At 47.8% G+C, this 24729-nt stretch overlaps 3 long non-coding RNA genes across 4 annotated transcripts in view; 1 reads left to right on the top strand and 2 right to left on the bottom strand.

The window, feature by feature from the left end:
• Positions 1 to 44: 44 nt before the first annotated feature.
• On the bottom strand, positions 45 to 20384 carry LOC127611506 (uncharacterized). 2 transcript variants are annotated; one of them, XR_007965348.1, is made up of 5 exons: positions 19538 to 20384; positions 16041 to 16200; positions 13666 to 13773; positions 3937 to 4092; positions 45 to 82 (listed from the first exon to the last, which is right to left on the bottom strand). It is a non-coding gene; the product is annotated as an uncharacterized LOC127611506 (long non-coding RNA). The 2 variants fall into 2 exon arrangements; XR_007965347.1 differs by lacking the exon at positions 19538 to 20384 and having other exon boundaries at positions 16041 to 16773.
• On the top strand, positions 16778 to 20161 carry LOC127611508 (uncharacterized). The gene is made up of 3 exons (XR_007965350.1): positions 16778 to 16922; positions 16963 to 17084; positions 18773 to 20161. It is a non-coding gene; the product is annotated as an uncharacterized LOC127611508 (long non-coding RNA).
• A 1068-nt stretch (positions 20385 to 21452) lies between the features above and the next one.
• LOC127611509 (uncharacterized) overlaps positions 21453 to 24729 on the bottom strand; it is a 28514-nt gene continuing 25237 nt past the window's right edge. Inside the window, exon 3 of the long non-coding RNA XR_007965351.1 lies at positions 21453 to 22581. This is a non-coding gene — a long non-coding RNA (uncharacterized LOC127611509). The remainder of the gene's footprint in view (positions 22582 to 24729) is intronic.

Here is a 24729-nt window from a genome sequence, read left to right on the forward strand (position 1 = left end):
GGGCCATTTCACTGAATCAAATCAGAATTGGCCCGCTGAAAGCACATAGTGCATATCCATCCTTTTCGTCCAGGACTCGGGCCTGCAACAAAGTCTCCCCCCCCAAAAAAAGAATAATGCGGGTTGTCAATGAAAGGTAAATGCAACCTTGTGCGCCTCTGTTGAAGAGAAAGGCAGATCTGGCGATAGCGGCACATATTTTACTGCTGATGGTTTCCGAGTCACTAGAGAGATGTGGCAAACGACACCAGAGCCGAGATAATTCCCTACGTCTTTTCACTTATCTGTCTAGCTTGGACGATAGTGGAGCTATCTGTTTGTTTTGGAGAGGACGTCGCCCATATCGCTGTCTCCCTCCCCATACAGGTAGGCCTGCGGGAGAGAGAATGGTGCTCTTTGACAGGAGGAGAGAGAGAGAGAGAGCGAAGGAGGAAACCACGTTCTACTCCCCCGTGCCCTTGCTCATTCTCTAATCAAATGGCCTGTGTCGTGTCGGCCTTCTGGAAACAATAGACCTATTCAACAGCGAGTGGAGTCTCTGTCCAGGCTGGGCCGAACACGATATCTATCATTTCTGAGCTGTTGAAACGCCGCCCCCGCCCCCTTTCTTTTAAATTGGCTTTTAACTCTAGTGATCTCGTCATACTGATCAGTCAGATTTGAATTGAAAAGATAAAAATGAAAGGTTAAAGACTTTCTTGGTGTTGGCGTTTTGGTTTTTGCCGATTCTTGGGTGCAGTCAATTAATTGTGCCGTGTCCACGGGGGAGCTTTCATGACAGTCGACTTGAGTTTCATCTGCCTCACAGTTCTGAGGTTCGGGCTTCCCATTCCGGCTGCGCTCCTTCTGTGTGCCGTTTGCAGATTCAGCTTTCTGCCGCTACTTCCGCCCACATTCCAAAACCGTGCAAGGGAGGTTGAATGAAGACTGAGTGGGACTGAGATCAGCATCTAAGCGTGAATGCCTCTTTGTCCTTAGGTGCCCTGCGACCGGTCAGGGACCAGTCCTGGGTGTGTCCCACCTCTTGCCCATGGTCAGCTAGGATGGGTTCCGGCACCCACGCGACCCCGTTCAGGATCAGCGCTGAAGAAAATGGACGGGTTTCTTTGCTCTCAATGAGTGAGACTGGCTGGCGCCTGGTCTGGGCTACCAAAGGGGATAGAAAAGGGACGCGTGGTCATGCGCTCGTCAGCTGAATCCACTCGCACTTTTTGAACAGAAGCGAGGCTGGGCAAAGATTCACTTTCAGAAACAAAACCAAAAACGGGGAGAAAGGTGTGCTGAGGGGTGAACTGCTGCAGAAGTCTCCTTCAAAAGTACAGATTGAGTTCCCACCCCTCCATGTAGCGAATGCCTCTTCGCGGCATCGCAGACAAGGAGTACGTTGTGTTCTTCAACCGAAGTGATCCACGAATGCGGAGCTCAGCCGCCTCCTAATCTTGAAGTCAACGCCAGGATTGTTTTACGCGCCGCAGTGGGCGTAATGCGAAACGCGCATTGCCATCAGCTCGACGTTGCCGTTTCACGCAATTAAACGCATGACAAGTTAAGGCGAGCCGCAGCGCTGCAACGTGATACCAAAGTGCACATGAAGAGTTCAGTCAGTCATGATCAAGATCAACGTTCACGCCATCCCTCCCATCAAGCCGCGACAAAGCCACCAAAGCTCTCGTCTCATATTCCAGCACTGGTCAAAAAAGGGCCATCCCGCGTCCGACGTCATTTGCCACAAGATTATGCTTACCTCACTAAAAAAAGGAGAAGAGAAGGGACTTTCTAAGAAGTACGCCAAATGAAAAGCATGATTGATTGGGGTTGAGGGCAAGCCTTTGAAGAACACAGCCCATCTGGAAAGGGCTGATCCATTTTTCCACATGATGCCGCATTCCAACCTTCTTGCAAAATGGACGAGATGCTTTTTTTTTTAATTCGCTTCGAAATTCGACCAAATTCAACACCTCATTGTGACAGTTGCCCCTGATATGAATTTTTCAACTGATCTTTGAAAACCAACTCGTGACAATTCAAGCACCAAACCTTCCAAAAGAAAGAGCACTCTCTTCTTGCACCACAAAAAGCGCTCATATTTTTGGGGGTTCCTTTTATAACACCTCAAACTGGAAAACAAAACAAAAGCAAGCGTGACATATTGTGAGCATGGCTCGAGTTGAACGTCGGTTGGCTTTTTGCAGGCACGTCATCACAAGCGCAAGTATTTCCCACTCACCTGCCTGTTTGTATCCCGAACATATACTGCGCATCCTCTTTTCATCATCGCGTTCCCGTGCGAGGTACCTAAACGTGTTTGACTTTGGGCACGTCGTCATTTCGCTCCTTTGTAATGGGCGTGACGAGCCAAAATTCAACCGTCTGATCTTCAATCCAAAGCCATGCAAGGCCACTATCGACGGGGATCTGTTTGTCATCTCCCACTGCAACATGCAGGACTTGACAATTGTATACGTTTGGGGGGCGTCAAAGGTTGGAATTCCATCTCGACGAATATGGCCGTCCACAGCAGAGAATGGGTCCAAAAAATGTGTCCTTATAAACGCAGTCAGTCACATGTCCACAGACTGGCAGACACTAACGTGCATCCCTGTACCCAAAATAAAGATTTGTAGCGTGTCAAAACATCCAGTCCAAAATAGTGCATTTGATGCACTTGTCAAACAGCACCTGCAGCATTCTTTTTTGTCTTTTACAAGCAAGACACCAGCCAAGTGTTGTCAATATTAGGCAGGCATTGACAGGTTGCGCTCATAGCAGAGAGATGACGATTGAAGAGGTTGAAACGACGCCTGACAAAACAATTGCTGGGCTTGCGGTGTTCCGGGGATATAGGCAGCCTATTTATTGACAGCGGGGCAGTTGGAGTAGATTTAAAAGTCTAGAAAGAAATGTGGATCCACATTCGAATTCTCAAAAAATGCGTCCAATTGGTTGAGCTTTTGATGTTTTGGAACAGCACTTTTTCAGTTGGGGTAGGATCACTTCGTATCATGGTCGGTAACCACCGGCGCCAAACCATGAAAATGACATTTATAGACATCATGTACAGGGTCAGAAAGCGTTTCCCATTTCAGGCCTCGTCCTCCTCGTAGGACTCGTCCGCTAACTCCAAAAGCCTTAGTAAGAAAGCCGCTCCTAAAATGACGTCACACAGGAATCAAAGCTCGGAGTTCTTGGCAGGCGGGAGCTTCGGAACTGAAAAGCAAGGAGACTCAAGTCCCCAATCTCGACACAATGCATTGTGCAGCTGAATGGCAAACGTTCCTCGCTTTCATCCATGCACTTGGATTTGTGTTCATTGTCCCCGTTATTCACATTTCAGTCCAAACAAAGCCAAAAATGGTGAATCTTCCTTCATCGCCCTTGACCAGCAGACGCAGGCCATTTCTTTGGACGTGCTTCACGGCAATTTCTCTCCATCTTGGAACCGATGCCGGGTTCATTTGGAATCGCTTTTCAATGTCATCTGCCGGCAGAGTGATCCGGCCCTCAGAAAAGGTGTCGCCTCTCGATTAAGAGCTACAAACAGAAACGTTCTGCTGGAAACCAAATGTTCCAATCGCGCTATATCTCAGCGATGCGCCTTACGGGCGAGAATCTTGCCAATGCGTTGTATGGAGATAACACGGCACCGCCATCTTCCAGCGAAAATGCACAGGTTGCAACTGCTCTTGGGCCGGCTGCCAAGAACACATCCATCTTTCCAGGAGGCCTGGCATCTGCCTCTTGGCACGTCGCTTTTAGCTGATGACTGACAGCTTTCACAATGCCGCCTGAGCCAAGTCGCAGCCCAAGGCGCATTGTAACTATAGCCATGACATTATTTGGGTCTGCTTTTTATTGAATTTTCTTTCTAACTCGCATACTACCACACACACACACATTTATCTCCATGCACCAAAAAGTATGCAAGTCGCTAGTCACCTGACTTGTGTGAGGGCAGCGTGGGGTCGGTTCCCTCTCAGTGACGGCGTGGATGAGGGTGCGAATGGTCGCTTACCTCTCTATGTACCTTGCAACTGGCTGAAGACCAGTTCAGGGTGTAGTTTGCCCGAAGTCAGCCGGGATAGGCAGCAGCACCTGTTCAGAATAGGCAGTGTTGAAAATGGACGACTGGATGGGTGGATAAAATGGATGCAGTCTATCTTTTCAGGATAATTGTGTCTGCTGAGCTTGTTTTTTTTCCCTTTCTGGACCTGGATTTGACACCAGCGAATATATATCGAGTCTAAATCCGTTTTGGACGGAGGCTTAGCATAAGTCACACCCACCCTTCATCGTTCCAATAACCGTCCCGCAGTGTCGACAGCGTGCCCTGTGAAATTCACGACCCGAGGCAAAAGCTGTCACGCCGTTGTGCGTCTGTCAATACCTGTCATCCATTTGACACAGCCGTATGTCTTCGGGTGGAGTGGAAATGATTGGACAATTTAAATTTCTTTCTCAAGAGTGAACGCTGACTGAAGCAGCCGTCAATCCGCTGCGCAGCAACAATAACATGCACTGCGGTTTGGAAATACATATTTGAAGATGGTGAATAGGCATTTTCACGTTGTGGGTCAAATTGACCTAGTGTGAAGTCTGAGTAGTTTCGAGATATGAAACCTCTGAATGCCAGAAAAGATGCACGATAAGGGTTAGTTTCGTATATCTGCGAGTTGTGTTGAAAATCAGGTGCAAGCCATGTTGATTGGAATTTGTACTTTCCTGACCAATTTGCCCATGCATTCAAGATTCCCTCTGGTCAATGTGACCCAGGGACATTATTGCCGTTGCATAGGAGGGCGCAGTCAGTCTCGACAGTCGTGGCTCTTCGCCGGCACCCAAATGGTTAAGCCGAGATGGTTTCCCTCAGAAAGTGTCAGACAGATCGCTGCCATGCCTCCAGGGAGGTTGCATTCCTCGAAGCCCACTGCAAGACAGACCAAACAATAAGTGGCATGTCTCCACGCTTCTCCTGCTCTTGGCTGAGTGCACCGCCACTTGAGGACACTCATAGAAATACCTGCGGTTGATGAATGATGTTGAATTCATCCCTGCTTATTATTCCATGTCATGCATGCATTCATGTGTCTCCTATAGGCACATACCAGATGGATACGGGAGAGACGCACCACGGAGACGTTAGTAAATATTGAATTTGTATTGGCTATCCACTTTTGCCTTGCTCCTCGCCCATTGTTGGAGTGTCTTATCACGCCACGCTTCCATTTTTTTCCCCATACATAATCTGCCCTACAGTAAAATGACTGTCGGGGAATGTCAAAAATGACGGCCATTTTGCTGGAGGGAATTGAGCCTGCGTCTGGTTTGTTTGGAGTTATTAGAACCTGCGAGTCTGTAGGCTCGAGCACAACAAAAATTACGGGAAAGCCCGACAGGTAATTTGTTCCCTAAGTTTGGTATGGCCTACGACCTCGACGTGGGCCAATTTGCATGGGCTCCTGGAAACTCATGTCCTGGAGGGCGGCATGTTTTCCAAGTGTCCCTGTTGCATCACACCTGATTCAAAACACCCATGGCTTAGAACCTTGCTGACTTGGTGGTAGCTTGCATTCCATTTTGAGGCTTACGATGGCAACCCGCTGGACTTTTGGCGACTCCGAAAGCCATTCGGAAGCCGGCGGGGTCTCTGTCATTCTCTGTGGGCTCAATCTCCACTTCATACTTATCTCTACACTCGCATTCGGTTCAACCACATCGAACTCTGCAAACGGTATCTTGCCCCGCCCCACCCGCTGACATTTGGATTTTGGCCCGTCTAACTGCCGCATGTCTTCTCTCCCGCCAACTCCTGTTTGGCTACCCCGGTGGCGATGAGCAAAGTGAGGCTATCGCTGTTGCCGCACAGGAGTCTGCATCGACTCACTGGGACAGGACCTCTTAGCCACTTAGCCCTGCTTAAAGCTTCATTCCATCACACAAACTCACTGCTGTTTCAACTTAAATTTGATAGCATTTATTCATCCCAACTGATGGTTAAGGTTTCCCACTCGGCATTCATTGTGGCCTGGTCATCACTGAAGGGGGATCCCTCAGTGCGTGACTCATTCCGAAGGTTACTTCCCTTTTCCCAAACGGGAGGGAAGCTTCTATGTTGCGTATCCTGGAGCCTGTCCCGGTTTGCTGTTGGCGAAAGGCAGCCCACACCCCGGATTGGTGAGCAGTCATTCACAGAGACCGCCAACCCGCAGCCACTGAGTGGTGAGTGGTGTGTCATTCCATTGCGGCTACACAAAAGACCATAACGCCACAATGCCAGGGACTAGGACACACACACTCATTAAGTAGTGCATCAGTCAATGGGTTTGGGTCAGATCAGGTTGGCACCGTTTGCCCCAGTGCCCTTACCTCAACCCCAGCAAACCAGGCCATCTTAGTCCAACATCATTGTCTGTCTTCACAAATGTTCTTCTGGACGAATGGGCACAGTCAGAAGCGTAAGAGCCGAATTAGATGCAACCGACAAGAAGGGTTGGACCATATTTAAAAAAAAAAAGAAAAAAGACCTGGCAGTATGAGTCATCTCAAGTTGAATAGTATTTTGACGGTCTATCGTAACCTCTGGAGGCAAATTTAACTTGCCTTTCCTGCGATAGCTGACAGTTCGTCCTTACCTGTTCGTAGTTGCCCGGCAGTTACAGTGTTTTCTATGGCCTCATTCAACTTGTCCCACACCCAGGGTTTTGTTTTAGAAACCACTGATGCTTTTTCAAAACGCCTTGCTCCAGCCCATCCCATCCTGATGGGGTCTCTTTCTTCAGTTCATTGGAATCCTTCACAGCGTTCCTGTTTCAAAGTCCCAATTTCAGACAATTCAATTTCCAGTTGCCAATTTTGCTTACGCCAAAGCCTTCATAATGTCAACTTCATTTTCACGACCAGGTATTTACCACAAAATAAAAGGCCTTCGTTCCAAGGGACTGTGGAAAGCCAATTGCCGCCGCGACCTTGCCTATGAACAAAATATACAGCGTGGGATCGACTCGTACATTGTTGTACTTGTTCTGAAAATATGTCTCGCTGTCTGTGAAAGTAGAATTTGTCTCTCACTTTGGAAAGGGAGTCTCACAGACAAAGCTGAGCCGAGACTAAGAATTGGCAAAGTCGACGATTTGGACAATCATCCGTAATGGCAATAAAAATCGTGGCCGAGTTTGAGGCCAACAGATTGAAAGGCGATCGTCAACAGCTTCGGGGCACTGGAGAAGGCCATTCATTTGCTGACGGAATGTTTTTTTTTTCCAGAGACGAAGTCGGAATGCTGTAGTTGTTTGTTTCGTGTCCTATCAAATGTTTTTTTTCTTCATATACACATATTTGTACTGTATTACGTGTTTTGACATCTATAGATCTTCACACTGTATTATTATACATCGTTGTTGGCGGCCATTTTATTGGAAATGTTGACGACAAACTCCCGCTGTAACGTAGGAATCGGGCTTTAACGGTAATAATAAAGAGGAATGAGAGTGAAGGTGGGAAATTGAGCATTGCACCACTAAGTCCTTCATTCCATCAGCTCCCGGTTCAACATTTGGAGTGCAACACTTAGGACACGCAATCTCCCGCTTGACAGACAGACAGAAAATCGAAGTAACATCAGAAGCAATCGCATAAGCTCTTTGGGCCAGGCATTGACTCACTGCCACAGGCCGGAGGCATTCATTTTTTGGCAGCGCGGCGTAGGACTTTTCTCATCATAGACTCTCGTGCCAGCTAACAACCAGCGGCTTCTATATTTAGCTTAAGGTCGCAGCACACCTTCACGCGCACATTAGCAAGAACCAATGAGTCGATAAAACTGCAAACACAATATAAAAGGTCTGGGAAGGGCCGTCTCCTTGCAGGGTAAAAATAACGCACAAGTCCAAAAGGGCAAAGTCTGCCACGAAAGTCGAAATATTCGCACGGACCACAGACAAAGATGGACGACGTCTTTGTCCGTTACACTTCATAGATGGAGATGCGTGGTTCAATTTCAAACGAAAGACGTTCTCAAACAAATGACATATGACCACAACGTCTCACATCACGGCGATCTCGTTTATCCTGTCATTTTTCATCTCATTTCCATTTGAATGAAAACTCTTGAGAGCGATACCTTCTTTTGGGTCATGTCGATGACATGATAACAACCTCGGTTGAGTTATCTTCAGGAACTGACTCTTCGGTCACTCCATCGCACCTGCGCTGTTTCTCTGCTGATGACATCTGTTAAAAATGCTGAGCAAGGACGTGGAAATTTGCTACGACTCAGAGTGGAAATATGTCCAATTGATATTGCCAGCCTTTTTTTTCTTTTTGGAACTCCCCAGACATAAATCACAGTGACGTATTGGAAAAAGCTTCAGAGCGAGGCATTCCCAGTTTGTATTACGTTCGATTTGGATGCCATGTCGATTAATCCTTCAACAATCTGATGGGGTGACCGGTGGGGGCTCTTTCCTGCGCAGCCAAGGATGATACAGCTGAAGCACCGGAGACCAGGTTACTCCATGGAAATTCTGCGAGGCGATTCGGTCACTCTCAAAATGACTTTTGGCACTCACGCTCTTCTAATATCGGCTCGGTTTACTCTGGCTGCTGACTGACCATCTTTCATCTTGTTCTGCATTTGTCTGGAGACTGAGAGAAAAGGCTCACGCTATGACCTGGGTTGAAGGCGGTCTTGCCAACGTTGCAACTTCCTCACTCTATTTGGTGTTATTGGAGATCTGATGTGAGAGCAGGTCTCAGGAAGAACTGGTGCTAAGCTGGGCACTGGCCCGGAGCACAAGCGCAACGGGAAAGGGCACTTTTTAGTTCACATCATTTTCTCAGCTGCCATTGAGACATGTTCTCTCGTAACCACAAATACAGGGTCAGTACTTTTGCCGTATCGGAGATGTATGCAGTACGTTTAGCATAGCCGACTAAAATGAATGACAACCTTGATTGCCACGCCAATCATCGGGTTCCTGTCCTGTTTTTCAACGCAATCCCAATGTTAAGGCAGCCCGGACGATGTTTATGCACTCGTGCTATGCTGCTCTGTCCGTTGTCAAACACAGCCAAGCCAAAGTAGTCCAGAGTCAGTGTCCGCAAAAACAGATTGCTGTTTATGGCTGCAAGGCACATTGACTCACAGAGTTGGCAGAAGAGAGGCCCCGGACAAAAAAAAAAAGCGATTTTCTGTTCGGGAACACTTATTCCACCCTCGTTGATGGAAACAGCTGATGGCAGGTGAACAAACAATGAATCCTTGGTGGGAATTTCCTTCCATTTGCTCTCAGAAGCTCTCGACGTTGGAGTTATGACAAGCCCTGAGGCCCGCCCGTCATGTTGCGGGTCAAAGCGACCCATTCGGAAAGTTGAGAAGGTTTTCGGTATGAGCTGCAATCAGAATTGACATTGGAAATCGGATGTTTGATGTACTTGACCGTTGATGACACACAAACAATTTGTTTTCATGTGCCATAACGCTGGGATGATGAAAACTACCGTGGGTCAAATTGACCCAGGAACATTGGTGTTGTTCTTGAGAAACACCAAAACAGCAGGCGTGTCAAACCGAAACTGGGCGTGCTGGGTTTTTTGTTTTGTTTTTTATGTGTGGGGGGTGGGGTTCACCAGCATCACGTGTTCCCAGATGCGTTTCCCTATGGCCATGCGTCAAATGCAGAGGACATATTTTGTAACGATGTATCCCTCATGTATTATGTAGAAAGCTTCTGAAATTATGCTGTGATGGAAACAGGCCGTATCTTTTTATGGACATAACGTCACCGCATGATAAATAATATATGGTGAAGATGGAGGCGCAGTCAGACGGCGATAATGAGCGTCTTGGGTTTAATTTCCAGCACCTTTGTTCGGAAAGTAATGAACGCTACGAAAAGAGAAATGCCGAGGACCCATTTCTCAGCGTCTCTTCCTCGTCAAATCGATGACGGCAATGTTTCCGATAACCACCACTGGTCTTTGCGTTTGTGCATGATGCAAATGATTAAGAATGCATAGGACCATCTTCAGCGACACTCCAACTTGCCCAAAGACGTCTGTCTGTGCTCTTTTTTCATTCTTTATTTTTTCCCTTGCTCAGTCTGGAGTATGATTTCATGGTCTACTGAGTTAAAAGCAGTTCCTGAACCCCTGGGGGGGACTGTTTGGGTCTGTTGGCTACAAGTGTTAAAGGCCCGTCGTTCATTTTAGCATTGCTTGACCTGGGACAACCCTCAACTGTTATAATTGGTTACCAAACCCCAGAAAGGGGGACCTATTCTCTCGCTTCTCTATTCTCTTTTTACTTGATATTGTGCCAGTTCCTTTTGTAAAACGTGGTTGGCATCACGCCCAACTCCTTGGAACTGCCCTCCGACGGCCCCCGGCAGCGAAAGGAGACCAATTGGACCGAGAACTGCAGGTGCTCCCAAAGGTTGTGGCAACGTCCTCACCCTTTCTGTTGCTCAATGGAAACCTCTGTAGAGGACTGACACGCCCAAGGAGGGGCAAAGTTTCCCATGAATTGGTTGGAGCATTTTAGGCACAAAACAGCAGTGCTTGCAGGCAGTCATTCGATGACAAGGCCTTGACAAGACAAGAGTGTAAAATCACAAATCATGTGCTGTGTACATGTACTGTCTTGGCCTGATTTGGACAGCTAAACTCATCTTCTACACCACGACTCTCAAGACGTTATTCTTAGTCCACAGGTTTAATGATGGAGAAAAATGTGAACTTGTAACATAAAATACAAGGCAATACTACTTTGAATTCACAACCAACCGAATGAAATAACATTACCTCAACCGCGAGATTAGCAGATGTCATGGTGCTAACACAATTAGCGAGCGCTAGCTCAAATCCTAACGTGTTCTTTTTTCACATTGCAGAGCAGCATTTCAAACATAAAGTGCCACAGAACTGTTCACCAATAACAAAACAAACTTGTACATACCCACGATGCTACCAAAGGCGTGAGATGTATGTGGATTGTGCTGGATTAGACTCAACCATCGATCGTCCCCAACTCTCTTGGGGACGATCTTGGGGACGATCGATCGCTCTACTTCCTGCTTCCGCGTACGCGTCTTCCGCTTTCATGACGTCACGTTCGGTTGTGAACGACACTGCTTGAGATGCTTGAGACTGCTTGCAATGAAAATCACTAAAGTTACGTTGCATAAAGAAATACTCCTAACTATGCATAGAAATATTAACGTTACTTCAGTGTAACATAAAATAAAACATTCAAACTTAGATTAACTGTAAATTGGGGACAGAACAGTACGAATTAAGAGAAGCAAAGCTTTTTAAATCCTGCAAAAGCCCTTGAGTAAATTATTTTAATTTACTGCTCCATAGCTCTCCTCTCAATCTATAAAAAGGTGGCTTGGGCCCAGGCTTTATATGACCGTGTCTGAAGCTTTGCGGGAACTCAATTCTTCTGCTGTTGGAAGAATGGAGATGAAATCATGGTACTTCCCGGTACCCTTTGATTCTCATGGCTCAGCCAAAGAGGCACAAATCGAATGCAAATGTTGCCAACTATTTACATAAGCAAATGCCAGCAAGACTATTTCCATATTGAGGGGCATTCCTGGTTGCAGAGGGCTGGAATCGATGGCAGTCGACTGCACCCTGGACCTGTTCAGGACTGGCTCGTTATTGGCTCGCTTGCTCTTCCTGTTTAGTCTGTCAAGTATATGAAGACTTTTCGTTTTCCAAAAGGCCATGGAATATTTACACTGCTTCCTGCAGACTGGGAAACAACAACGAACGTAGTGGCGATGCATAACAGGGAGATTGGAGTTGAAGGTTCAAACTCCTGCCATTTTATTCCTATCTGCGCTCAGATTGGTCTGGCGCATCATTTCAACCTCCCACATGTTCCAACTGGAGGATTCTAATGAAACTACAGTATATCGTCCCAAACTGAATTTTGCTCCGCATAGTTTCACCCCCAAAAAGTCTCATCAGGTGGCGACTCGAAATTAGAGGCGAGCCTTCAGATGAGCGCGTCCCATCGCGTTTTTGACGTTTGAGCCAGGATGCCGAGCTTGAATGGAGGCGGCAGCTCTTAGCGCCGCAATGTCATCTAGCGCCACGGATGTGTTGATGGGGGATGAAAACTACATGAGTACTTGGACTGTAGTGAATGTTTTGAAATGATCAACCTCCAGCCATACTTGTGATGATGAAACTCCATGCCTGACTGCAGCACACAAGCCAAAATTGCCCAGCGTTGGGATCACGTTGACCCCAATCCTCATTTCAAAGGTCCAACTGGGCCTCCGCTCAAGCGCGATCGTCTCCACTTGTTTCACCTCATGGGGCTCATTTTCACAGAGGATCCCGGAGCTTACGCCTTAAGCGATGCGGCCCCTCTTCATGGTCATAGTATGCCAGCTTGGAGAGAAACTTCTTTTTTTCCCACCTCCACAAACATCAGGGGGATTCTGCAACTGCAACCTGAAAAAACAGGATCATTTGCGGATACGCAGGCATTACAGAGCCAAATTCCATCGAAAAACAAGACAACAAATCCGCCTGTTATCATGTGATGGAGAGACTGGCACGAGATTCGGGCGAAGCCGCCTTTGTGCAAACACAGCGGCAACACATTTTCTATTTGTCTTCTCAATCTCCATGGAGACCTGGGTGGGGATGGAACGTCCATATCGAAACCTGGCAAGTCCTGATCAAAAGCCTGGAGGGAGTCTTTTGTCGAAATGAGGGTGCTACCATCTTATCCATCTCAGTGCTATTAGGTAATCGGTGAAGAAAAGATCCCTCCTATTTTTGGTACAAATGAGAATCGCTGCCAGCCATTCCTATGCTGTGCTCGCGTGGATGGTGCCACTTGTTCTCCAACGAAGCTTGGAAAGATGCGCCACTCGATGGTCTGTGGTCGTGTGAATCCCCCCTTGTGCTTCTGTGCACAAGTATGCCAGAGTAATGAAGAAAGCGAGCAAAAGAAACAAGTCAAAAGGCAAACATCTTTGGAAAGGGGCGAAGGCCAAATGATAGGACTTGACTTCCAAGAAAAAGAAAGCTACATTTGAGAGACAATAGAAGCAGTGCTACACGTTTAACACTTTAGGCCGTTGGCACGCACCGAGTTTGCTCTGTGGAACATGTGGTGACAGGCTCACAAATGAGGCGATGAAGCCTTCAGACACTGCCATAAAAGCCCTCAGTACCGCACTCCCATTTTCAACATCCAATATTTGTGAAGCAGACAACCAGAACAAAATCGTAGAGTAGACTGGACACTTTCGGTGCCATCGTCGCAGGCTGCAACTAATTACAAAAACCACATTCGGTGGAATGCTGACGTCTATTTCTAATGTAGTCCTCGAAATATTGCGCGACTTGAAACCAGTGTCTGGCATGAATCAGGTTGGGGACAACTAATTTTATAAAAACACCATGATCAAGGCCCTTCCGTTTTCGAATCTGCTTCTCCTCACAAGGGTCGCGGGCGTGCTGCAGCCTATCCCAGCTGTCTTCGGACAGTTGGCGAGGTACTCCCTGAACTGGTTGCCAGCCAATTGCTGGGCACACATAGATGAACAGCCATTCGGGCTCACACTCGGATCTTGGGACGATTTAGAGTCTTCTATTAACCTCCCGTGCATGTTTTTGGAATGTGCGGGGAAGCCAGAGTACCTGGAGAAGGCCGAGGAGTCCCAGGTCGCCACCGTGGTCCTGTCGAAGGTATCTCAGAGTCTCCGGTCTTCCAGTGGGCAGGCTATTGCAAAAGTCTCCAATTATTTCCTGTTTGAAAAATCACAACAAATCAGGGTTCGACCAGCCCGACGAATCTGTGTAGGACCATAAAGTGTGTTTCCCACATTTCTTTAAAACATGCTTAAGCATAGCCAAAACGGTGGCTGTCCATCTCTGTCGTGAACAGTCTACAGGAGGAAGATGACGTCAACTCATCTCTAGCAGCAGCCTGCTTCCCATAAATGTTTGCCCTCTCTGGTTACAGTTCCACAGACATTTTCTTGTGTCAGGTTGCCTTGCCGTGTCAGGACAACGCTAATACGCTCAAACAGCCGCGAGCTGACCCGCTGGGAACACCGCGGACATCAGGCTGAGCATGAGCAGGTCTCTGTCACAGAATGTTTTCTTTGGTGTCGCTTTCTCATTCCTTCCGATGTCTTAGTGCACCGGTGTAAGCAAGCTGGTGCGCACTGAAATAGTATTAGGAGCATTATTACACCATATACATTTTCAGTTGGGAGGCCTAAAAGTAGTTGACCTCCACAAATGAAATATCAACGAATGGGCTGATGCAAAAGTACAAGTACCGCTAGCTTCTACGATGCCAAGTATGGTACTGTGCGGCAGCGGGAGCGTAAGTCCCAATTTTCGAGCAAGTCAGCTCGAGCCACCACGACGTTTCTAGCAAGCCCAGTCAAGTCCACGCAATGTTGCTCAGTCACAATGTACTGTGTCTTCACTCTCTCTGCTTGTGTTAGCGGGTCGTTTGGGCACATTTGCAGTCGGGTTGTTTTTGTTTGTTTGTTGTTTTTTATGGTTCCGAGGCCAGTCCCTCTCTCAACTATTATTGCAGTCACTCCATGACTTGCCTCGTTTGGCTTTCATCGACCTCTCTTTCGACCCGAGTTTCACTCCCAATTAAACCGACAGTTACCCAAATGGTAATCCCTAAAACACGAGTCGGAGCTCAGCCAGCCCGAGCTCAGGTTCTCTCCCAAGGCATCTGCGCTCCTCCTCCGTCATCCCTCGCTCCCCCACCCCCACTCTTGCTTTTGTTCGGCGAGATGAGGTCATGTTTGAAGCATCTTCTGTTGGGACTTTGTGTGATACAAGCCCCGACAGAAGAGAGCCAAACCTCTGCTGATGAGGTCAAGGTCGTCTGGGGCATGTTTCCACAGATTGCCTCAGGGGGATGTGGTACGTCTTGATAGGTGTGTCTGCATGTGTGCGAGGAGAGACACACTCATACGACCTGATCATTAGCAGATTATGATGATGATAATGACAGTGGAAATGTAATGACTGCTAAGTAGATCTTTTTTGGGAAAACTACTCCTGCGTCATGACAAAGGAATCCAAAACATACAATTTCCATTTTGGGGGCACGTAATTGTCACGTAATTGTCAAGTTAGAGGAGGTTGTTTTATATCATCTAAAAAATTGCATTTTAATTTTAATGTCAAGTCCAGGCATGTTTGAACATGTTTCATGACCACAAGCTGAAGTATATTCGGTATACTGTACTGTATTCTTTCTCTGACCAAGAATGCATAAACAAAAGAAAATCCAAAATACCACCCACCGTGGCACATGCCGAGTGTGAACCAAAGTGCAAATAGTGAGTTACAAAGCAGCTAGCTGTTAGCTCCCTGTGAACGTGCCATTGTGTGGAAAGTCAGGTTTACGAAATCTCAATCTTAATCACCGGTCTGTCAACCGCAGATGCCCGGAACAGTCGTGGTGAGTTCAAGGTGAGTGAGCAGTACCTCATGTTTCATCCTGAGACTTACGCTCACAACATGCTGGTCTTTTGGTGACTCTGAGAACCAGCAGCTCCGACAGCATTCTCTATTTGGACTCCAGTAACCTGCAAAGCCCTACCTACGGAACTTTTCCTCTTGCCCTATCTCACGGCTTGGATTTGGGCCTGTTTGACTGCCACTTCTCCATCTCCACTCTTCGGCTTGGACAGGGAGATAGATATTGCTGTAGGGATTTTGGATCGATCGCCCGGCACAGGTCCCGAGGAGAACTGTGACCCAGATGGTCTCTCCCATTTTTTTTCTGTACTTTTCCATGCCTGGCTGAGAGGTCTAGACCATGGGGTGTTGTTGATTTTATGAACTGTTGATGCGATCGACAGCCACTCTGGGTTTTGGATGCCAGGCTATGATCCTCTGCAGGAGTTGCCAGTTTTGTTTTGGTTTCCACTCTGGCTACATGAACCACGATGGCAACAGCCAAGTCTGTGCTGCAGAGATAGTGAAGAGGCGGGTTAGAGGGAACAAATTGCGTGGCTGAAACAGACACTCACCTTCTGTTAAATCTTTTGATGGGGGAGGGCAGGGTGTAGTTAAACTGGCTCTGAAGCGACTCCATTCTGACACCTCGGTCGATTGAGCTGCAGGCTTTTGTCACGCGGCCCACGTTTGCTCTGGATCATTATTTTGGAACTGACAACGGAGTCTTGGAGGCTGCAACAGATGAAAAATGCTTGCCCCTACCTGCCTGTTATGCATGTTAACTGCGCACTTTCATTTGACTTCATTTCACCGTTTCATCTTTGTCATGTCAGTGACACCGAACACGGCAATGAAACGCTGGAGGCGAGCTGAAGTCGTGGGCGCCTGCACGGGTGCAACACCAGCCCGCAGATATCCCCTGTGTGGCAAAACACCGAGAGCTCATTTTCGGGCTTAGTTGGTTATCTGGAATGCCAGCGTATATCGTTTGCATGGACGTGAACTCGCCTGAACCCAAAAAACCTTCAGCAATTGTCTCAGGGATATCAAGATCTCAAATGAGCCACAATCTTCGCGGGGCTGTTTCTCTCAAAATAACAAATCGGTCTAAATTTGTATTTGTAAGCACTTGTGCAATAGAGAGTGTCGTTGTAAAAATTGCACATTTTAGGCTGGCCTTTGATTGCGGCCAGCCAAAGGAACAACAGTGCCTTTGTCATGGTTTTGAACAGACCACACCTGTGAAGAGGATGATTTGTCTTGGCAAAAGGGGAGTGCTCCCTCGCATAGATTCTGACAGATTTGTGAACAATATCTGTGGGAAGAAGCTGCACAGACGTGGCATTTCTTTTCTGGTGATGCTCGACGGCAACCGTCTTCAGTTCCTGCTTGCTGAGTCAGCTTCCCTACCGTTTTGTCTCCAGCAAGCGAAAAGCACGTTCGATTGGATTAAGGTCGGGTGATCAGCTTGGTTCCTTCTGGTTCTTTTGACAGCAATCGGGAAATAGAAGTGAAGCGGCTCCGTTGGCAGCCATACATGCCTCCCTGACTACGGCACCGCTGCCACCATTCGTCAATGATAAGGTGCTAGCTACCGGGTCAAAATGAAACGGCAGGTGAGTGGATGTCCAGATGACATCAACTGCAATGTGCTCTCCTGTTTGCATCTGGCTGCGTTGCTTTATGTGCGATGGGCCTGACTGCCACCTCGGGTACTTACAGAACAGTATCTTCATCGCATCAGGACCAACACTGCGGGCGATTCGACCGGGCCAAACAGAGCCGGGGCTCCTCTTTGTAATCCTATAATTGAATTAACCCGAACCTAATAGTCGTTGGTATTTTGCTGTCATCTGACAGCGGTGCACAACCTTGACATGCCCTCCACCCCTCTCTCTCACTGAACATGTTATAGAACTGAACTGGACAGTAACGTATGTGGGATTTTCTTTTGAAAAAACAAAAAAATAATTGCGCCTAATTAGCTCATCATGACTCCTGGAGTTTTACAAACTATTTTGTGTAGGCAGTGTTTAGAGCTGACCGTCTTTTATCACTGGTTTGCCTTATTTTCACTCAATTGAGAGCTTGTTCAGTTCTGCTTGAAACCAGAGGCTTTCAGACTTTTTACACCCAGGACCACCTCAAAGAATAATTACTTCCCTAAATACCACCGTCATGACCAACGCTAAAATACCGTAGATCAGTGGAAAAAATACAAGCCTTAAACCTGATCTAACCACCAGGATGCTGCACTGACATTTGTTGTTTTGTCTTTGATAGAAACTTTCTCTGAATCCGATTATCTTGCTACGTGAGGGCAGCGCGAGATTCGCCACCCAAAGCCACATTTCCCAGACGGATTGAATGGCGGAATTCAAGTCATTAGAAATGTCCCTGAAGTCTCGCGCCAGGCACGGGGGAAACGGCATTCGCAGATGTAAACAAATCTCACTTTCTCAGCTGCCGTGGCTATTTCTTTGAGAAGTTCTGGACCAGGGCCCGGGCTTCATTCTTGGTCCAAATGTGAACCAGTTAGCCGCGGCTCCGTGTCAAAGACATTTAAAACGGATAATATTGTGGTGCTGAGTGAGCGGCTCCTCAGTATGAAGCGGCCATTCCCTTCAGAAGGACTCTTGGCAACGGAAAGCCCGGGATGTGTTGCCCTGAATTGCGGAAACCCCTGGCAAACCATACAATACATTAGCATGTGTAATTCAGCTGCTTGCTGATGAAGTGCTGCTTGCGCCAATGAAAATTCACACTATGATTTCGCTTGCCTTTATGGGGACTAGCATTCTCTTCAGACTCCGGGTTATTTCTTTTCTTTTCTTATTACACAACACGTAGCTAGCTCGGCTTCTTGCAACATCCTGGCATCAAAAGAGTTTCTCAAACGTGATTTGTCACACACGGGACACCATTCCCGGAGACAGGAAGGCCTCCCTCCTCAGCTTCATAGTAGTTCCACTTTAGGACATAATGTGCATGCATTCAGTTCGCAAAATTGTTTCATTCACTTCTGTTACTCGGTGACAAAAAGTGTCCTTCTTTGACGAAGCCATTACTGTCACCACCGGATGTGAAGTAGAGTACAGTATATTTATTCTGGAGGTGCCCGGCACTGGAGCACACCATGAGATCACTGGCCAAAGACGTCATTGCCGCAAAATAAGTGAGGGATGAGTAAATTCACAAGGTTAGAGAAACAAATGTTTAGTAATGTCAACATCCCGTCCGCGCAGTCACTTCCTGCTGCCGTCCTATGACTGAATTAACTGGAGATTTGTCTTTGTGATTTCAGCAGTTTCCCAAGTGTGGGCGGCAAAAGGCCAGTCAGCGAGCACACCCGAATCAACGTCATGCGCAATTCCTTTGACGCCCATCACACTTTGTCCCAGCCAGGCAAGATGCATCTGCTTTTTTTTTTGAAAGGAGTGCACACACACGTCGTCGCTAGCCAAGAATACACACTTGTGCTCTATGTGGCATGTGCCATAGGTGTGAACGCGGATGTTGCGGAATCTTCATAGCGTGTTTTGGAACCAGCCACTGGCTGACGGCTGTTTTGTTGATGGCGTTTTGCGAAAGCCGTTAAACATGCGATGCAGATCTGCTGAAGTACTCTGTTTACTCGGGATCCCACCCAGAAGGCTGACACATGCAGAGACTTTCTGCGACTGGGAAAAAGCTGTCAGAGAGCCCGAAAACTTTCTCAGTGCTAACATGACAGCGTTCGAAGACAAAGAAGTCCCGGATGCATTCTTGTCTCTCCGTCTGTCTTGTCGTTTGTTTATCAATGTCTCTGACTTGTTTGCATCAAACCGCCTCAAGGATCAAGAACTGTTACACACCCGAAATTCTGTGCCTGGAAAGACGAAAAAATCTTCCACTCGCGGAGGCAGCACTGAACACATTCGTCAATTAGGGGCAATCTCCCATTCGCTCGCCGGTCCATTCCTGACACACCCTTTTTGCGCACTTTCAACCGGTAGGACATGCCGGGAACACCTCACTGGGGAGGCGTCCGCGAGATATCTCGAGCCACCTCATCTGGCAAGCTTCTTACCTTGTCTCTAAGGCCTGTGTAGGAAACTCAGTTCGCCGACTTGTATCCGGGATCTCGTTCTTTTGGTCGTGACCCATAGCTCGTGACCGTAGATGAGGGTGGGAATGTAGATGGACCGGTAACTGCACCGTGACAGAACGATACAATGTCCGCATCACGACCTGTTGATCTTCTGGTCCTTCCTGGCCTAACTCGTGAACAAGAAACCAAGATACTTAAAATCCATTCACAATACATCCATTTTCAACACCGCTTATCCTCTTCACGGTCACAGGGACTCTATGGATCCCAAATTGGAATAGGCATCTTTTTGGGAATAAAAGTGTCAAAATATAATATTTTAGAACATTTTTTTGGGGGGCAATGACTGCCTTTTAAATGACAATAACCGGCAATAATTCAACGATGAATTGTTTTGCAAAATGAAACTTCATGTCTCGACCGTTACTGATGAAATGATCTGAAGTTGGTTCCATAATTTCTCACTTGATGGGTGTTTCAGGCCTAACAATTTGTCCGCAACTGTTCAAAAGTCCCTTTAGCACAAAGTGTCCCCTTTTCAGTCCTTGAAGGTGCAGACGTGCCTTGTTTGTGGACAAGCTGCCTCTAATGAGAGTTCCAGCCCTTCCACTCTTTTTAAGGCCGGACTCTTGTTTTTGTTTTCGCGCATGAGACCGGGAGGCCCACGGGCTGCCGGGTTATTCCAGACTTTATAGGTCTGAAAATAACTGTCCTACCTAGTCGCTCGCGGCTCCCCCGGTAATCACAAAGTACAGCCATCCATAAATGAAGTTAGTAGCTGCCGAAACGGTCATGGCACCAATATTAGGTGAACTCGAGTTCAACTGCCGTGTCAAGAACACTGAAATCGACATTGGAGCTCGACAGTCGGAATGAGGTGGAAGGTATCTGCAGCGTGTGCCCGTATGTCACAGAAACATCCTAATGTGGGGCCGTGCTTCACAATGCCTTATTGGCCATTAAAACTCAAAAAGGCTGCGTTTGACTTGCAACATAACGGCACACTGCGAGCCGGAATATTTGCGCTGATGGATGATGGACCACCGACTTGAAGAGCCACGGTTGGCCAGTGATACCGAACGTGAATCTTTCCCTGGGATTATATATCCGTGAATACACTTTTCAGCTGCCACTTCGAGTAAAATATGCACCTCTATCATTTGAGAGGCATCACAGCGCTGTCACGATAGCCAAGTGAAAAACCGTCTGCGCCGACTGCTCCCCCAGCTGCTCTGATGGACGAGCCGGGAGTCTCGGCAGTAATCCCATTTGATGTACTCTCTTCGCCGGCCTCGGATTTTCATTTCTTTTAGAGCTGGACTTTTGGGGGGGGGGGGGGGGGGGGTTGGGGAGAGGGCATTCTCACTAGCTAACCGGCTTCACCATACTTGACTTGGCACCTTGGAGCAGAACAGTTCTGAAACTTAATAAATCCTTCAGACCTTCAAAGTCCCTTAGCTGAACTACATTGATGGAACAGTCGGAACGTTGACACAAAAGCATCCATCCATTCATCATCCATCCATCCATTGTCTGAGCCGCTTCCACACACGAGGATCGTGGGTGTGCAGGAGCCTAATACTACTTATTACTGAATCGAAAACGTATAGCAGTAAACAGTTTTTTTTTTTACCTGGCTAAAAGGGCAAACAGTGATGCAATTGGCCATCCGGCATGAGTCGCCCCTCCCTCACTCGTCAACAAATGTGCTGCATCAGTAGCTATCAAGCGCAAACGGGAACTAGCTAGCAACGGCTGCGCCCTCGGATGCATTTTGCCCTTTGAATAGCCCTCGAGTAGACAGGTGTCATGCAGAGAGAAGGTGGAAGAGAAGAGTGCGTGCAACAATACAAACGGACGTAACAGCCAACTTCACGCCCAGGTCTCGTCATTACGGAAGAAATACGTACAGACAAGAAATATCGGCCATATGTGCTTTCCTTGAGTGGGAAAAAGTGGGTTGAGAGTGAATGCCAGCGCGTCGGTAATCGGATTCTCGAGTGCTCGGGATGGAGGCTGTGCGAGTGACTGACAAGCACTGTTGTTTATTCGGTGCCTTCTGGTGCATGTAAAACCAGCAGAACGCGCTTGATGCGTTGTTTGGAGAGGATCCTCGGTGAACGGGATCGACTTCTCGCACGTGGCCAAAATGTTCCCTCCCGTTTTTGGTGTTGGTTCATTTGATTCTCTCCCTATGGAAACACTTGCTTGGCTAAGTGCACTGGCGGATATGAGTTCAGAGAGCACATATGCGCAATGCATCTGCTCTTGCACTATTTGGGCAGAAGGATATAGGGGATATGATTTGGAGGCAGGGCAGAGATGCTTAAATCACTGGAAAAATAACGTCGGGCCTTATTTGGCAATTTTATAAACAGACGTGTGCAGTGGGGAAATCAAATGCACGTCAAGAGCGTAACCCGTGATTGAACCCGACACTAACTTTTTCCCTATCCACCGACAATATTGACGCCCGTTGACTCTCGTTTGCATTTTAACTCCTCGCACGGGAGTCACTTATCCGTAGTCAAGGGCAGGAAAGTTGACGACTTCACAATCTGACCGAGAGCGGAAATGCCATCTGGAAATCCATGTCGCACGCATCGCCGAGAGTGCTCCGAAAGAAACGGATTTGCTTGCTCACGAGCGTGGCGGCAAACGGGGCCACCCGCGGCGGGAAATGCTAAGACATGCAAAGACCTCGTTGGCCGTTTGCATTGATAACTAAACTGAACTCCTGGAATCGCCTTCCAAACGTGATTTGGCGAAATTGATCTTCCATCTGTCCAGCGTGAATGACTGAAACACAGCCTGATGTTAACCTGTTCGCTTCCGATTCAAATGAAGACGAGCGAGCGTAAACGCCAGGAGATTAAAACTCAACTTGGAGCATTTGAAACGCCGTAATTTACCTGGCAACAGGGCGAGTGCCGGCACTTCGATTTTTCTTCCCATTTCAAGCAGCGATGGCAGCAAACACGCCCTCCACCGTCGCGGCACAGAATGGGAAGCCTCTCCACTGCCTGTGGTGACACATGAAGCGTTCTCATTTCATCGCCAGCAGTTTCTCGTAAAGTACAGAATACATGTTACGGGGCTCCCCTTTTGCACACACTCCAGCGGCGGCCAGCCAGGCTGTGTCGCTGGCCATTTTGTCCCCGACGCAGAGAGGCCTGTTGTCCTCCTTTCCAAAATAAGTCATCAACAGGAGCCTCCTCTGTGCGGGCGGACAAAAGGAAGCCCGCCACTCTCACATTATGGCCTCCAAACCGCTGAAGACAAGCGTGGCGGATGGACTCCAGCAGTTGAAGGGAGCATTTTGGACCCCTCGAGTGCATCCAAAAAAGCCTTCGTGCACTATGCCATCAGGCCAAAACTAATACACTTGGTTTGGTTACCAAGAAATAGACACACACACCTGGACACTTCTCATGGAATTCGCTATATCCTGATTTGATTTCTAGAAGTTAATTGGATTCGAAGCCACTGAATACTTGATTGATTTTTTTGGGGCATTCTTGGAACATCTTTGGGGTTTTGGGTTCGGAGGCCTCTGGTCCCAATCCTTGTCGAAGTGTTCTACGTGCCCGCCTCCTAATCCAGGATTCGGTGGCTTCCTGCCTGATGGATTACGTGTAGCGGGTCTGTGACATACTTGCAGTGTCGGCGGTGATCAGCAAATTTCTTTCTGTTCCCCTCCTGTGGCATTCATGGCAGTGGGAAAAGGACGAAAACATCATCCGATTTTCCAAAGTCTCGTTGTGCCTTTCTTCACCAGATCGAATCAGAAATATCAGTCCATGGTTATCGGTGAGTTGAGAATTTTTTTTGAGGGCTAGGGGCGAGGGATTCACATGGTTTTAGTGACGTTCCAGTGGCTAAGCAAGTTAAAAATCGAAATATTGGATTTTTGGGGGGGGTCTCCGAGACCCACAACATAACAGTGATGCGGGAGACTACCCCACGTGCGTACCAATTCCTGTTGGGGCCCTGTAGAAATTGTCACGGTCACCCCAGCCAATCCGAGGCACTTCGGAGTGGAAGCTGGCCGCAGGCACACAGAAACGGTCAACGAATCACAGGACAGCTGGAAAGAGACGCTCCTCCAAGTGGCTGTTTTGTTTTGTTTTTCTTACCATGGCACAAATCACTGCCTGGTGCTGAAGGTCCAGAGGGTAAAGCACTTTTCTTCACCTCATCATCAGGCCTTGGATTGCACTTTTCCAGATGGCCGCGGCAGCACCAGGACTCAGCAGCAGATCCCGCTTCCGCTGACCCCACCCAGTAATCCCATCTGTCCGAAATCCAAGCATCCCAGTCGCTCGTGGCTGCAACTTTTGGGGACTGGGAACGTAATCCCACCGTCACTCACCGGAGACCAATTAGTGATGGAAAACGCCATCCCCATTTCGGGGACGGCTCCTGTCGCCGGCAAGTCACCTCAGTGGTTTATGCTTAACCATAGATTGGCGGGCTGGAGGTCTTGGCGGGCACTGCTGACATATTCCCCTGCAGAGAGAGGACCGTTTGAGCTGGAAGCTTTTTAAAGTCACGCCCGGGAACACGAGGGCAGTCTTCTGCTGCGTCGAAAGCAAAAGGGCACGCGGCGTCTTTGTCCGGCTCAGATGGACTTGCTGCAGTGGGTCTTAACGCCGGGCCTCCGCCAGCTGCAAAATCATTTGCAATCACCGCTACAGCTTTGGGACCACTCAAAGCGCTTCTCTACAGTCGAACCTCGTTACGACGTACCTCCGAGGGACATCACGAATCTGCACGCTCTAACAGTAGTTCGTCGTTGCCATTTCCAATAAAGTGGCTGCCAACTACGATCTAGTACAGTATGAACATTGAGAGAGGTAAAAAAACATGAACAAAGTCCACGCATGTCAATTACAAATACGTGCATATGAAGAAAAGTGATTTTGTCAGAAAATGAAACAAACTTCATCTCTGAGCTAACGTCACCCGCCGACGTCCGCGAGACTCCCCTCTCGAAAAGGAGACACAATTTCAGCCTTCGCAGACGGCGACATTTGCTTCCAGTTGCCGAACGAGTCTCTCTAAAAGCAGCATTTGTGTTGTTGGGGTTTTTTTGGGCCAAAGCAAATTGTGGAGCTTGTCCGTCACATCAAAGGCGAAAACGTTTTGAACTTCCTCCATCCACTTGCAGT

The sequence above is a fragment of the Hippocampus zosterae genome, chromosome 12, assembly GCF_025434085.1.
Source record: "Hippocampus zosterae strain Florida chromosome 12, ASM2543408v3, whole genome shotgun sequence".
NCBI classification, from domain to species: domain Eukaryota; kingdom Metazoa; phylum Chordata; class Actinopteri; order Syngnathiformes; family Syngnathidae; genus Hippocampus; species Hippocampus zosterae.